The following is a 16,602-nucleotide window of genomic DNA, read 5'->3' on the forward strand; positions in this document are numbered from 1 at the left end:
CAAAAAGAGAATTTTAAAATAATGAAAGACTAACAACATAACTTTTTTAAGAATCTAAAAGACAAAGTTATAGAAAAAAGACAAATTTCTATAAAAGGTTTGCAGCTTTAATGAAAACAAGGCTTTCAATAGACACACTTCTTGCAAATAAATAAGAGAAAAAACACTCGGTGGACAAAAGGAGAAAGAATACCAACAGGCAGTCCACACTGAGAAACAAAATGACCAAGAAACATGGAAATTTTTATCAAAATAGTAATAGAAGAAATGCAAACTGAATTAGTTTTTTGAACTTAGAATATTGACGGTAGTATTCTCAGAGTGTGGAAAAAGAAATTTGTTTCCTACCAAAGTGAATGTAAATTAATAAAACCTTGGAGAACAATTTGATTAAATATACTATAAAAGTTAAAACATGGAAATGCCTTTGATTAAGAATTATAAAACTTTTAAAAACTTATTATTAAACTTATTAAAATGTCTCCATAGAAAATTATTATGCTGTGCACAAAGGTTTAGTGTACAAGATACTCATTTCATCCTTGCAGATGGTTGGGAACAAAGGGAAACAATGTAAAAGTCAGCACAGTGTGATTGGCTCAGTGAAGCCCTGTTCAATGAAAGTATATGAGAGCACTAACCATCAGTCATTGAGATTGGTTGGTGACTGTCATGCACATTTGGAATGCAGTTGAGACATTGCACACACAATACAATATTCTGTACCACTCAAACACTGATGTAGATGAACATTTATATATATATACGTAGTGTTAGGCAGAAAACTTACAAACTAGAATATACTGTATATGAGAAGATTCCATAATATCCATATGAGTAATGATGGAAGAAATGTCTAGGATACACATTAAAGTGCTGAAAATGGTATATGTCTAGTAAAAATTTACATACACATATTTATTTATTTATCTATCTCCTGAACATATTTTCTAATAAGGATAGACCCCTCTTATCCAGCATTTTGATGTCTGATGTTTCAGTTAACTGAAGTTCCATTCAACTAAAGAGAGAGAGAGAGAGAGAGAGAGAGAGAGAGAGAGAGAGAGAGAGAGAGAGAGAACATTTGCATATATAGCATATTGCTGTAACTGTCATAATTTATTATTAATTATTGCTGTTAATCTCTTAGTGTACCTAATTTACAAACTTTATCATAGGTATACATATATGCATAGAAAAATCAGTAAATAGAGGGTTCAATGTGTTTTCAGGCATCCATAATTTCTTTCCCTCTCCTGGTTGCAGAATTCCAGCTAAATTCTGTTGCTTCCATTTTGTCATATCTACTTTCTGTTTTTTCTTTTTTTCTCCCAGGACTGCATTCTCTTCTTTGGGCTTAATATCCCAGGAATTAATTTATTGACACCAATTTATCAAATTAATTTTCCAGAATGGCCAACATTAGTTGGTTTGGATATTCATTAAAACAAAAAAAAAAGTTTCAGTAGCTTTTAACAGAACATTTCGTAACTTTAGGCAATGTTTAGTTTTGGATGTTATTGATAGAGATATGCTTTCAGCATTTCTTATAGAAAATTTTGATTTTATATCAACTTCACCCCACACTTAACATTTTTGGGGTTTTATGAAGCTGGTTTTGTTGATTGTTTCTTTTAAAGTTTCTATTTATGGTCAATGCATATCAGAAATGAAGTACTGATAATGTGATTCATTACACTAGTTTGTTTTGAGGAAATTAACTTTCTCATTTTTGAACTGTTGAACACATTTTTATGTCAAATGTTTATGCAAACTGCTACTTATTCACGTTTTCCAAATGATCCTTGTTAGAGCCAAAATTTTCAGCATTTCTCAGGAAAGAATTGTTTCTGCTAATCATGATTTCTCTAATATGCTTTTAAACTTAATTGAGATTTCAGATATCTTTGGGATGTTTTGCATTAAAATTTGACTTGTTAAAACTGAATTACAACAAAATTCAATTTTAAACTTAATGAATTTAAATTTAAGCCTGAAATACCATGAAAAAAACTAATGAAAGATCAGTAAAAAAATTTACAATTCAAAGAACAGAAAAAGACATTCATGAGTATCAAAAGGAAATTTGAAGAAACGGAAGCAAATTTGTTTGACATAAAATGCTTATTATTTGGTTGGAAAATAGCACTTCACATAGAAAAAAATCAGCTTAGACTTATTTCTGCTTTGCCATCTCCCCCCCCCAACCTTTGCAGTGCTAAAGGTTGAACCCAGAGCTTTGCATATGTCACTTTATACAAGATTCATTTGCTGGGTGGCATTATGAAGCTAAATTTGGTTAATAGTAAAACATACCTTACAATCAGACACTCGCAGCTGAATATTCTAATTAAGCTACTTGGTAACTTTGGCAAATTCAGTGTATTGGTAATTTGGCCAACTGAATTGATTTGCTGTAAGTTGGTCATGAAAAGAATTGGCTAAGAGCTAAGTACTTGAAACATTTTAATTTAATTCTTATAATGAACATATGTTCTCTATCATCCCTGTTTTACAGATGAGAAAATGAATGCTTTCGTTGGTTGGGTAATGTAAGATATTAAGTGAGGCTGTTTAAGTCAGAGCTGAAATTGTGTGCTTAACCTCAGAATTAGCTCTCTAGCACCCAACTAGGTCTCTGTTCCTGGTGGCCTTATAGAGCACAAACTATTCCAGCAGGCATCCCTTCTTGAAGAAAGTCTTCCTGACTTCTGAGACCAGACTAGGTGTTTCTCTTCTGGGTTCCCAGTTAACTCCATTCATGTCTCCATTGTATCACATGCATTGCTTTGGAAGTGTCACCATGTGTTTCTGACTTACCCATGGTTTTGTGAGTTCCTGGAGAACATATGCACTGACTTTTATTGTTGGTAGCCCTGGTAGATTCCACAGGACCTTGGCACACAGTGGGTGCTCAGTGAGGGCATATTTGACAAAGGTGGATTTCAGAACATATCCAGTCTTGTGTATTCATAGTTCCATGGCTCTCTGAATCATGTTTTCCTAGCTTGGGTGCTGGGGCTGTACTACTGGGTTTGATTGGCATACCAGATAGCAAGACAGGCAGCAGTGGGAAGTGTTTTAAGATGGGAGTTTGAGTGCTAATAGATACCCTACTATTCAGGGTCACTCACAGGAAGGCGAAGGAGAATAAGGAGGCCTGAGAACAGTACTTTCTTTTTCTCTCTCTCCCTGTCTAACCATTGTGTTTTTCAAAGTATCTTAATCAATCTGTAATTCCAGTTCCCACCCAAGATGAGAAAGTAACTTCAGGAAAGTGGAGGTATTTTTTGACTCATTCTCTAGTAAGTTTCCAGGGCTTAGGGCAATAGTTAGCACCAAGTTAGTCCTGATTAATAGCTGTTGAATAAATACTCAGTTAGGTTCCTCATTCCTATCACTAAAGCTTCTTTTAGTTTTAATGGTATGTGACCCAGGGCCTATTATGGGAACTTGACTCAAAGCATCTTATCAACCTGCCAGGCATATTAGAGAGAAAATGAGGATGAGGGGAAAAGGTATACTCAAACATTGTCCATGGGACTGCAAATTAGTACAAGCACTATGGAAAGCACTATGGACATTCCTCAAAGGAACCACCAAATGACCCAGTTAACTTACTTCTTGATATTTATCCAAAAGATATAAAATAAGCACACTATATGGATGCAGCCACATCAACATTTATAGCAACACAATTCACAAAACATAGTTATGGAACCAGCCCAGGTGCCTGTCAACACATGAATGAATGAAGAAAATGTGGTATATCTATGCAAAGGAGTTTTATTCAGCTATGAGTAAGAATGAAATGATGGCTTTTACTAGTAATTGAATGAATGAATGGAATTGGAAAACATAATGATAAGTGAAATAAGCCAGACTGAGAAATTCAAGGGACATGTTTTTCTTATATATGGAAGCTAGAGCATAATATGAAAAAAAAACTTAAAAAGAAGAGTGGATCCCAGAAAAATAGAGAGATCAATGGTGTAGAGAAGGAGGGAGAAGGCCCAGACAAAGATAATAATGGTGAAATGAAATTGATCAAATTATGCTATGAATACCTACGAATATACCACAGTGAAGTCCACCTTTGGGTATAGCTATACAGCACCGATTTAAAAAGAAGCAATAAGTAAAGAGAAGGAAGACCAGCAGAGTAGAGGAAGGAGAACAGGTATGGGAGTAGGGGAAGGAAAAAAAGAAGTACTGGGGAATGAAATGGGGAAATTATATTTCATGTATATATGATTATATATCTATTATATAAACTATAATGCACCAATAAAAACATTAAAAAACAGTTTGACACTCTCTCCTAAAGCTGAATGTAACCCTTAACCTAATTTCACTCTTAGATTGCACATGGATAAGATTGAATAGATGTAAGAATGTTCATAAAAGTACAGTTCATAATATCAATAACCTATGAGTAACCCAGACAACCAGAAAAGGAAGTGTTGCTGAATAAATTCTGATATATTCATATAATAAAATATTATAGAAAATCTAAACCAAATGCCTGCCACATGCATCACCAGGGTGGATCTTACCAATATAAGTAAGGCCTACAATTACACATTCTTTTTTAAAGTTAAAACAACATGTATGCATGTACATACTTTTTAAAATATGTATAACACAAAGAAGATTTTATTTATTTATTTATTTATTTATTTTTGTGGTGCTGAGGATTGAACCCAGGGCCTTGTACATGTGAGGCAAGCACTCTACCAACTGAGCTGTATTCCCAGCCCCCACAAAGAAGACTTGATAAGATCCTTTGGAAAAGAATTCCAGAGAATATTAATCACATAACTCGGGATGAGGGTTCACTTTGTCTTGGGAGAAGGAGGAAAATGAGATGAATGTGGATCAATAAGGTTGTCGTGTGTTTTAATTTCTTGTCAAGATCCTACAATTTTTTTGGCAGTGGGGGGAGGGGGAGTTTCAGGAGTTTTTCCTTCATTGAAAATAACAAAGAAGGTCATTGCATAGATCAATGCATGCTTTGTGGACCACATAGTATGAGGGGCCCAATTATAAAAGCATCTATTTTGCTGGGGATGTGGCTCAAGAGGTAGCGTGCTTACCTGGCATGCATGCGGCCCAGGTTCGATCCTCAGCACCACATACAAACAAAGATGTTGTGTTCGTCAAAAACTAAAAAATAAATATTAAAAAATTCTCTCTCTCTCTCTCTCTCTCTCTCTTTTAAAAAAAGCATCTATTTTAAACAGAAGACAGATTTGAAGATTAGGGAAATAAGGTTATTATAAGAAACACAGGAGGTTTGAGTCTGGACCACAGATTAATAATTCAATTCAAAGGGACAAATAGAAGGTTCAGAGCTAGTGCTAAAAAGACCCATTATGAAACTTATCTCCACCACAGCTTTCAGGAGTACATCACAAAAGACCCACCTGAAAAATGTATTTTCTTTTGTAAATATTCTCTTCCATTTTCCAGATCTCACATGAACTCAGCTCAGTAAAACCAGGGAGTGACTTGGAGATCTCCAGCAATGGAGGGCATGGATTCCTTGCTTTTCACAACTGAACTCTCCTGTCTGCTTCAAAGACTCCTCTCCTGTTCTCTTCTTCCTACAAGGTATTAAATGTGAAATAAGGTCTTGCTTGGCACATTGTCACAAAGTATCCTTTTGCAACTTCTGTAACCCATGCTTACAGCACCACAGAGCTCTGTAATGCATATTGGAGTGCTGGGAACACAGGATACTTCCAGGCAATGAGTTATTTGTTTGCTGCAGTCTGGCTGGGCACAAATCACCAGCCACTCAAGCAGGAACAAACTTTATTTCTGAACTCCACCAGCACACTCCACACACGCTTCCTGGAAACTCTCCAGAATGCCACCCATGTGGTTCCTCCAGGAATGCCACACACCAACACACACACACACACACACACACACACACACACACACACACACACACACCACTGATTGAGCAATTAGAAGACTAACAAAGCCCTCCTACATAGATGGCCCCCTTGTTAAATGATAAACTCTCCAGTTGGCTAGGATGCTAACCTTGAATTTCTTTGCCAAAAGACAGCAAGCAGCAAGGTCTAATGCTGGTCATATTAGAATCCAAAGGGAAAAGGGGAAAATGAAAGACATAATTAAGTCTTTTGGGATAAGTTAACCATCAAAATTAAAGAAATACAGACCTTTCCCATAAAGTTAGCCATCAAAAGCAGATATTCACAAGAGTATACCTCTAAAAAGAGAAAGAAAAAGTCCCTTTTCCTGTCTCTTATGGGCATTTTATCCAAAAGGAGAAAAATCCCACATACTTTTCAGGAACTCATAGGACATTCATGCGTAGACACATGTTCATATTTTTCTAATTGAGATTATTTATATTAAAAGAAGCCTGAACCTTCCCTGTGCTGGTGACTACTCATTCTTTGAGTGACTCTACTTGCCAAACTACTTCATTTTTTGTTGTTTTGTTTTCCATCTAGGTCCTGTGTTCATTTTCCCTTAAATTAATATGCTTGATAGTAAGCGGGTCTCCAACCGTGAAGTCATTTCTCATGTGCATGTTTTGCAGGCACTGCTGATAGCCAGCTCTTAAGTGCAGTCATGCTGTTGACTTGACCCAACTTGCCTCCACTGAAACACGAGGACACAAACAGCCACACTATGGCTGCCTGAGGTGGGGTGGGGCAGAGTTCACAGAAGATGCTTCTCTTTCCTTGGCTACCTAACATTTCTCCTGACCACTTGGAATTGGTTGTTAACCTAGGATTCACCCCTTCCTGCTGCTACAATTCCCTTTGAAGAGTGGGGTGTTGTGTGAAAAAATAAGTAACACACTTACCAACACATGTTCTGGGAAACTGGGATCAGTGTTTGATGATACAACATCAGGATCCCTGCAGGCTGGTGTCTTTTACGGGTTTGCATCCACACACAATAGAACAAGGGTATGGATGGAAAAAAGGAGAGCTACCTGGAGCTTAAGATACAGCACACTGAAGATGGGTTGTGGCTAGGTGTTTTTACCTCTACTAATCTGGAAATTGTATTATTATTTCTTCTTCTTCTTCTTTCCACAATTATCTGAAGCAGACACATTAACACCACATTGAAGAAGCAGCTCAACTATTTGTGTTAATTTGTTTTCCACAGCAAACATGAGGGCTGCTCTAAAATAAGAGAGATAACTTCAAACTTAGGCATTTTCATAAATTTAGTTTTAAAAGTCATTGTATTACATTTTACCAATTTGATATCCAGCTTTACATACAGTAACAGACATATACATCTTGTAAGATCAAATCTTTATCTTTGTAAATCATTTGGAAGTCTAAAAGAAAAACAAACAAATGAAAAAAGAAATCACTTGTCCCAAAAGAGGAGTTACAAACTTAAAATCTTTCAATGAATAGTAACTATTATGACGTCATTCATTTGGAGTTGGCAAAGATTTCAATGAATAAAGTTCCGTTTTCTTCCTAGGGTTATGTAATATATTGTAACTCACAGTCAGCTAAAGGTCAAGAAATAAAAAAACTATTTGCAGGTATAACATAATAACAGTAGCACTGGTGATAATAATAGTCATTGTTGCTTCAGTCATTCTCTCTGAGAAGCATTTTCCAGGCACTGAAATCAATGCTATGTGTATAATATTGCAACCAGCCTTCAAGCATATGTTATCCTGTTTTTAATTAGAAATGTATATAATATTTGTCAAGAGCAATTAACCCTCACATAGGAAAAATATGAAATCAATATTGTACAAATTAAGTAATTTAAAGCAAATAGACTAAGGACAAAATAATTTTCATTTATTTATGTTCAACACAGCATTTACAAAAGAAAACTATATCAGGAAAAGATAAAATATTACAGAAAGTTTAAAAAGATAAATAGACCACTAGCCATGCTAACAAAGAGAAGAAGAGAGAGAACCCAAATTACTAGCTTATGGGATGAAAAAGGCAATATCACAACAGACACTTCAGAAATACAGAAGATAATTAGAAATTATTTTGAAACCCTATACTCTAATAAAATAGAAGATAGTGAAGGCATCGATAAATTCCTTAAGGCATATGAGCTGCCCAGATTGAGTCAGGATGATATAAACAACCTAAAAAGACCAATATCAAGTGAGGAAATAGAAAAAGCCATCAAAAGAATACCAACCAAGAAAAGCTCAGGACCAGACGGATACACAGCAGAGTTTTACAAGAACTTTAAAGAAGAACTAATACCAATACTCTGCAATCTATTTCAGGAGATAGAAAAAGAGAAAGTACTTCCAAATACATTCTATGAGGCCAACATCACCCTGATTTCCAAACCAGATAAAGACACCTCAAGGAAAGAAAACTTCAGACCAATATCCCTAATGAATTTAGATGCAAAAATCCTCAATAAACTTCTGGCAAATCGGATACAAAAACATATCAAAAAGATAGTGCACCATGACCAAGTGGGATTCATCACTGGGATACAAGGCTGGTTCAGTATATGGAAATTAATAAATGTAATTCACCACATCAATAGACTTACAGATAAGAACCATATGATCAACTCAATAGATGCTAAAAAGCATTTGACAAAATACAGCATCCCTTTATGTTCAAAACACTAGAAAAATTAGGGATAACAGGAAATTACCTCAAAATGATAAAAGCTATATTCAATAAGCCTCAGGCCAGCATCTTTCTCAATGGAGAAAAATTGAATACATTCCCTTTAAAATATGGAACAAGACAGAGATTCCCTCTCTCACCACTTCTATTCAACATAGTTCTTGAAACACTAGCCAGAGCAATTAGACAGATGAAAGACATTAAAGGCATAAATATAGGAAAAGAAGAACTTAAATTAGCACTATTTGCCAATGACATGATCCTATACCTAGCAGACCCAAAAAATTCAACCAAAAAACTTCTAGAAATAGTAAATGAATCCAGCAAAGTGCAGGATATAAAATCAATACCAATAAATCAAAGGCATTCCTGTATATCAGTGACAAATTCTCTGAAATGGAAATGAGGACAACTACTCCATTCACAATATCCTCAAAAAAAAAATACCTGGAAATCAACTTAACAAAAGAGGTGAAGGAGCTATACAATGAAAACTACAGAACCTGAAAGATAGAAATAGAAGACCTTAGAAGATGGAAGGATTTACCTTGCTCATGGATTGGTAGAATTAATATTATTAGGATGGCCATGTTACCCAAAGCACTTTAGAGATTCAATGCAATTCCCATCAAAATTCCAATGACATTCTTGCAGAAATGGAAAAAGCAATCATGAAATTCATCTGGAAAAACAAGAGACCCAGAATAGCTAAAGTAATTCTAAGCAGGAAGAGTGAAATTTGTGGTATCACAATTCCAGATTTTAAACTATACTATAGAGCAATAGTAACAAAAACTGCATAGTACTGGCACCAAAACAGGCTTGTAGACCAAGGGTACAAAATAGAGGACACAGAGACAAATCCACAAAATTAAAACTACCTTATATTAGACAAAGGTGCTAAAACCATGCAATGGAGAAAGAATAGCATCTTCAACAATGGTGCTGGGAGAACTGGAAATCCATATGCAACAAAATGAAATTGAATCCCTTTCTCTCACCATGCACAAAAGTCAACTCAAAATGGATCAAGGAGCTAGGAATCAGACCAGAGACTCTGCATGTAAAAGAAGATAAAGTTGCCCCTAATCTTCATCACATGGGGGCAGACCCCAAATGTCTTAATAAGACACTTGTAGCACAAGAGTTAAAACCAAGAATCAACAAATGGGAAAAATTCAAACTAAAAAGTTTTTTCTCAGCAAGAGAAATAATATCTGAGGTGAATAGGGAGCTACATCCTGGGAACAAATTTTTACCCCCCAAACATCAGATAGAGCTCTAATCTCAAAGAACTAAAAAAGTTAAACAACAAAAAAGCAAATAACCCAATCAACAAATGGGACAAGGACTTGAAAAGAAACTTCTCAGAAGAGGACATACAATCAATCAACAAGTACATAAAAAACGCTAATTATCTTTAGCAATCAGAGAAATGCAAATTAAAACTACTCTAAGATACCATCCCACTCCAATAAGAATGGCAGCCATTATGAAGTCAAACAACAATAAGTGCTGGCGAGGTTGCGGGGGGAAAAAAGTACACTCATACCTTGCTGGTGTGACTGAAAATTGGTGCAGCCAATTTGGAAAGCAGTATGGAGATTCCTTAGAAAGCTGGGAATGGAACCACTATTTGACCCAGCTATTCCCCTTCTGGGGCTAGAGCAAAAAGACCTAAAAAGAGCATACTACAGCACACAGCCACATCAATGTTTATAGCAGCACAATTCACAATAGCTAGAATGTGGAACCAACCTAGATGCCCTTCAATAGACGAATGGATTAAAAATATATGGCATTTATACACAATGGAATATTACTCAGCACTAAAAAATAACAAGATCAGGGCATTTGCAGGAAAATTGATGACATTATAGCAGACTATGCTAAGTGAAGTGAGTCAATCCCTGAAAAACAAATGCCAAATGTCTACTATGATATAAGGGGGATGACTCAAAATGGGATAGGGAGGAAGAGCATGAGAAGAAGACTACCACTAAATAGGAAAGAAAGGTGGGAGGGAAAAAGAGGTAGAAGGAAAGTTGCACGGAAGATGGAAGGAGAAGCACATTGTTATACAGAATACATATATGATGTTCTAATGAGAAAAAGAAAAAAAGTGTGTCACATTGGATTGGATACACAGAAAGGATGGGAGAGGAGAGGAGGAGTAAGGAGGATAGGAAGGGCAACAGAATAAAATAGACAATATGATTGATGTATGTACACTCCATGTATGTATTATATGTAAAAATACATTCTGCTGTCATGTATGACTAAAAAAAAAATTAAAAAATAAAGTAAAAAAAATGACAGTACAATGATATAAAATAACAGTTCTTATTTAACCAGTTGTTTAATTTTTATGGTTGCTGGTCTATAAAGAAAATAAAACTTAACAAAAACAAAAACACTCCATTTACAATCTCCTCAAAAAAAAAATAAAATACTTGGGAATCAACCTAACAAAAGAGGTGAAAGATTTATACAATGAAAACTACAGAACCCTAAAGAGAGAAGTAGAAGAAGATCTTAGAAGATGGAAAAATATACCATGTTCATGGATAGGCAGAACTAACATTATCAAAATGGTGATATTACCAAAAGTTCTCTATAGGTTTAATGCAATGCCAATCAAAATCCCAATGGCATTTCTTGTAGAAATAGATAAAGCAATCATGAAATTCATATGGAAAAATAAAAGACCCAGAATAGCAAAAGCAATTCTAATCAGGAAGTGTGAATCAGGCAGTATAGCAATACTAGATTTCAAACTATATTACAGAGCAATAGTGACAAAAACAGCATGGTACTTGTACCAAAGCAGGCGGGTGGACCAGTGGTATAGAATAGAGGACACAGAGACTAATCCACAAAGTTACAACTATCTTATATTTGATAAAGGGGCTAAAAGCATGCAATGGAGGAAGGATAGCATCTTCAACAAATGGTGTTGGGAAAACTGGAAATCCATATGCAACAAAATGAAACTGAATCCCTTTCTCTCGCCATGCACAAAAGTTAACTCAAAATGGATCAAGGAGCTTGATATCAAATCAGAGACTCTGCGTCTGATAGAAGAAAAAGTTGGCTCCGATCTACATATTGTAGGGTTGGGCTCCAAATTCCTTAATAGGACACCCATAGCACAAGAGTTAATAACAAGAATCAACAAATGAGACTTACTTAAACTAAAAAGTTTTTTCTCAGCAAGAGAAACAATAAGAGAGGTAAATAGGGAGCCTATATCCTGGGAACAAATTTTTACTCCTCACAGTTCAGATAAAGCCCTAATATCCAGAGTATACAAAGAACTCAAAAAATTAGACAATAAGATAACAAATAACCCAATCAACAAATGGGCCCAGGACCTGAACAGACACTTCTCAGAGGAGGACATACAATCAATCAACAAGTACATGAAAAAATGCTCACCACTTCTAGCAGTCAGAGAAATGCAAATTAAAACCACCCTAAGATACCATCTCACTCCAGTACGATTGGCAGCCACTATGAAGTCAAACAACAACAAGTGCTGGCGAGGATGTGGAGAAAAGGGTACACTTGTACATTGCTGGTGGGACTGAAAATTGGTGCGGCCAATTTGGAAAGCAGTATGGAGATTCCTGGGAAAGCTGGGAATGGAACCACCGTTTGACCCTGCTATTGCCCTTCTCGGACTATTCCCTGAAGACCTTAAAAGAGCATGCTACAGGGATACTGCCACATCGATGTTCATAGCAGCAGCACAATTCACAATAGCTAGACTGTGGAACCAACCCAGATGCCCTTCAATAGATGAATGGATAAAAAAAAATGTGGCATTTATACACCATGGAATATTATGCAGCACTTAAAAATGAAAAAATCATGGAATTTGCAGGGAAATGGATGGCACTAGAGCAGATTATGCTTAGTGAAGCTAGCCAATCCCTAAAAAACAAATACCAAATGTCTTCTTTGATATAATGATAGCAACTATGAACAGAGCAGGGAGGAAGAACAGAAAGAAAAGATTAACATTAAACAGAGACATGAGATGGGAGGGAAAGGGAGAGAAAAGGGAAATTACATGGAAATGAAGGGCGTCCCTCATTGGTATACAAAATTACATATAAGAGGTTGTGAGGGGAATGGGAAAATAAACAAGGAGAGAAATGAATTACAGTAGATGGGGTAGAGAGAGAAGATGTGAGGGAAGGAGAGGGGGGATATTAGGGAATAGGAAAAGTAGTATAATACAACAATTACTAATAGGGCATTATGTAAAATTGTGGATGTGTAACTGACATGATTCTGCAATCTGCATTTGGGGTAAAAATTGGGAGTTCATAACCCACTTCAATCTAATGTATGAAATATGATATGGCAAGAGCTTTGTAATGTTGTGAACAACCAATAAAAAATAAATGTAAAATGCAAATAAGATAAAAATAAAAAAAGAAAGAAAAATAAAATAAAATAGAGACCTAAAAAAAAAAAAAACAATGTTATGGGCAAACTTAAAAAAAAGAAAAATAAGTCATTAAACCAGCTTTAAAAAGAAAGAAAGAAAGAAAGAAAGAAAGAAAGAAAGAAAGAAAGAAAGAAAGAAAGAAAGAAAGAAAGAAAGAAAGAAAGAAAGAAGTGTATCATGATAGTTTTCTCCTTTAGAAATAATTCAAATGACCTTCCTAGAAAGAGTCAGCAGGTCTGGGGATATAGCATGCAGAAGGCCTTGGAGTTTAAAGCCCAATACTGCAAGAAAAGAAAAGGGAGGGAAGGGAGAAAAAAGAAGAAAGGGAGGGAAGAAGGGAGAAAGTAAAGAAGGAAGAAAAAAAGGAAAAAATGAAGAAAGGAGGGAGGAAGGAAGGAAGGAAGGAAGGAAGGAAGAAAAAAGGGAGAGAACAAAAGCAGGGAAAGCAATGGGTCATTAAAGCAAAAGGGCAAGCAGTACAAATATAAATATATGACATAAAATCTGTTGAGACAGTTTAGAAAGCTTTAGAATTTGCATGACATCAAACTGAGTGGTATTATTACTGTATAGAAACTTAAGAAGCTCCACCTTGGCCTGGCCTAAACTAAACTCAGGGGTGGGAGGCATAGAGAGGACTCCTGTCTGGCTGGAGTGGAAGTGACCTGAACCCGTGACACTTCAGGATGCACTGGTTAGGGAAGGAATGGGCCAAGACTCCCCTGATGGGCACTTGAGCACCACAAGGCTCCTGGGAGTCCTTCCCCCCAGCTCCCCACCTTCACAACCCCCTCTTGCAAGGGTTCTCAGTGGTCTGTTCCGTTGCCTGGTGCAGGTTTGAGTTCCTCACCAAACACCTGAGTGTTCACAGCCTATGTTGGCCAGCCTGGGCAGGCTGTGGTTGTGGTGGCAAGAGCCAAAGCCAACTTAGCTTGATGGAGGCACCAAGGATTGCCCTACAGCCATATTAGCGGGTGGTCCTGGAAGAAGTAGGCAGGGTTTGGGCAGCATTGTCTGAAGACATGAAGCCAGGCCCTAATCCTTATGATGTTCCTTGGGAGTTGGTGATGTGTAGAGCTATTGGATGTTTTGCTCTTCTCTTGTTTTTGTGGAGAAGTTTTCAGTGTGTTAGAAGCAGGCTTTATGTGGGAAGAGAAAAACAGCTGGCTTTAAAACTTTCTAGAAGAATTGAAGAAAAATGTGAACTACTTGAGAAAGTTAGCCTTGTTCAAAAAGAGCTTGAAGGCTTAGAGTCAACTTTAAAGGGCAGCAATTCTGAGAAGGGTCTAAGAGACGTCCCAAATTTGGAGGCAACCTATGAAAAGCTGCATAGGTCCAAACTGAGCCATGGGGATGAAAGACTATTTCTAGAAAAAGAGCTAAAAGAACAAAAGGCCAAACATTGTGAACAGGATGAAATCATGGCAGATATATCGAGAAGGATAAAGTCCTTTGAAGGTGAATCAGAATCAGTCAGATCACAAATAGCTGAAACTAAAACAAACTTGAGACTGCTTCAAATGAGTGAGGAAGGACTTCAGCTGGCAATGAAGGAAGCCTTGGATGAACGTTCCCAGCTTCAGCAAAGTCAGAAACCCATCTTACAAGGAGACGCTGAAGCATGGAGGGAACAAGGACGTGTCCAATGTAAAGAGAGCACCACATTGGAAGACTCAATTCCATGCAAAACAAGTTCAAACTGATAAAGAAAATCACATGGAGTCTCTTACTGAAGGCTTGCTGAAGATGAAAGATAGGTCTTCTCCAACCAAGGGATCCCAAACAGACATTGGGAACTTGGAATGGGGAATGACGAGTGAATCAGGAATTGGTGCTCACTTGGATGATGAGCCCAAAGGAGCTTTGAAGAAACTGGTTGATGGTGCTAAGCTAAAGGCCTCCTTAGAAACATTAGAAGGACAAAGATATCAAACTTGTGCTTTATTATCTGAAGTAGAGAAAACAAAGGAAGACCTTAGAGAACAGATTAGAAGTCTGAAGACTGAACAGGCAACCTTGTTATCAGAAAATACATGGCTTGAAGGTGAGAATGAGAACCTTCAGCAGAAATTTAAAGTCATGATGGAATTCTATCAAGAAAATATGATGAAACTCCATGGGAAACTCAGAGTAGAGGAAAATTACCAGGTGGGGCAAGAGGAGAAACTTTCCAAGGTCAAAGAAGAGATGGGCCATACAAGAGAAGAGCTGGAGACCTACAGAAAGCGAGCCAAATATCTTAAAGAAGAATTGGAGAGAACCATTCAGTCCTGTCAGGGGAAGATTATTTACTGTGAGAAAAAAGCACATGAGAGTGAGTTGGCGGCTTGGATTGCTGAAAGAAACCTCCATTATTTCATGAAACAAAACGCTCGCAACAGACAAAAGTTAACTGAAAGGGAGCTTCAATTTGAACTTGTAGAGGAAGATCCCTGTGCACTTGGTGTTTCAAATGCAGCATTGGGCCGAAAGCATTCCCCCAATGGTCCCTCACCATTGGGTCCTCCTTGGCAAGGTGGATGTTATTCGAATTATGGTAGACCATCGCGACCAGCAGAACTCAGAGGTTCTAATCTGCCTTCTTTGGATAAAGAGGATGGGCCTATATCTTCAGAAAGTCAATCCAGTAGAAAGGAGACCAAAATCAATCTTGATGATTCCAATGTCCCCGATTCATCTCTCCCTGCTGAAAACCAAGCAACTGGCTCTGGCTCATTGTTGGCACCTTTTCCTCCAGTCAGAGGTGAATTGTTTCCTGTGGACCCGAGGAGTCAGTTCATGAGAAGAGGACCATTTTCCCCTCTGCCTCCTCCAGGAAACAGGTATGGGGCACCTCAAGATTATTTTCCACCAGGCCCACCACCCCCTCCATTTTTTGCAATGCCAGATGTCTATGAATGGAGGTATTTTCCTCCTGACCTTACCCCAAGAGCTGGATTTCCTCCCCCCACCCCTGTATTCTGAAAGTAGAAGTGAGTGCCCTTCAGGCTTCATTCCACCTTCAGGTGAGCCTGCTACTGAACATCAACAAGAAACCTGATGTTTTTGATCTCTCTTCAAAAGTAATTTGACTTACCTCTCATTTTTAGTTTTTAAGTAATTGCTTTTACTTAAGTAAGTGATTATACTTTTGCTCCAACTGAAGCTAAATAAAACTATAATTCTTAGGATAGTATTTTGGAAATAAAGATGGTTTAAATATGATACTATGAGTAAATTATTTCCATTCTATTTTACTCTAAAGATTACAGCATTGAATTTGATTAATCCACTATTCTATAAACAACAATGGGATTTTCATGTATGTCATCTAGCCTTTGGGGATATTTTAAATGCCCAACAAAGACAGTCCCTTTATACAAAGAAGTGTATTTACTATGATTGTAGCAAATGTGAAAGGAACTTTATGCTTAATGAAAGATTTTCATTGATTTTCAGTCTTGTGGGGCATGTCAACTAGTTTTCCCATAAAACAATAACTAGAGCATATTAAGAGTAAGCCAGAAA

At 36.9% G+C, this 16,602-nt stretch overlaps 1 pseudogene; it reads left to right on the forward strand.

Annotated features, from left to right (window-relative positions):
* The first annotated feature begins 14,030 nt into the window (after positions 1–14,030).
* Positions 14,031–16,135, forward strand: LOC101971145 (melanoma inhibitory activity protein 2 pseudogene; annotated as a pseudogene).
* The last annotated feature ends 467 nt before the right edge of the window (positions 16,136–16,602 follow it).

This window comes from Ictidomys tridecemlineatus, unplaced genomic scaffold, assembly GCF_052094955.1.
Source record: "Ictidomys tridecemlineatus isolate mIctTri1 unplaced genomic scaffold, mIctTri1.hap1 Scaffold_38, whole genome shotgun sequence".
NCBI lineage: Eukaryota > Metazoa > Chordata > Mammalia > Rodentia > Sciuridae > Ictidomys > Ictidomys tridecemlineatus.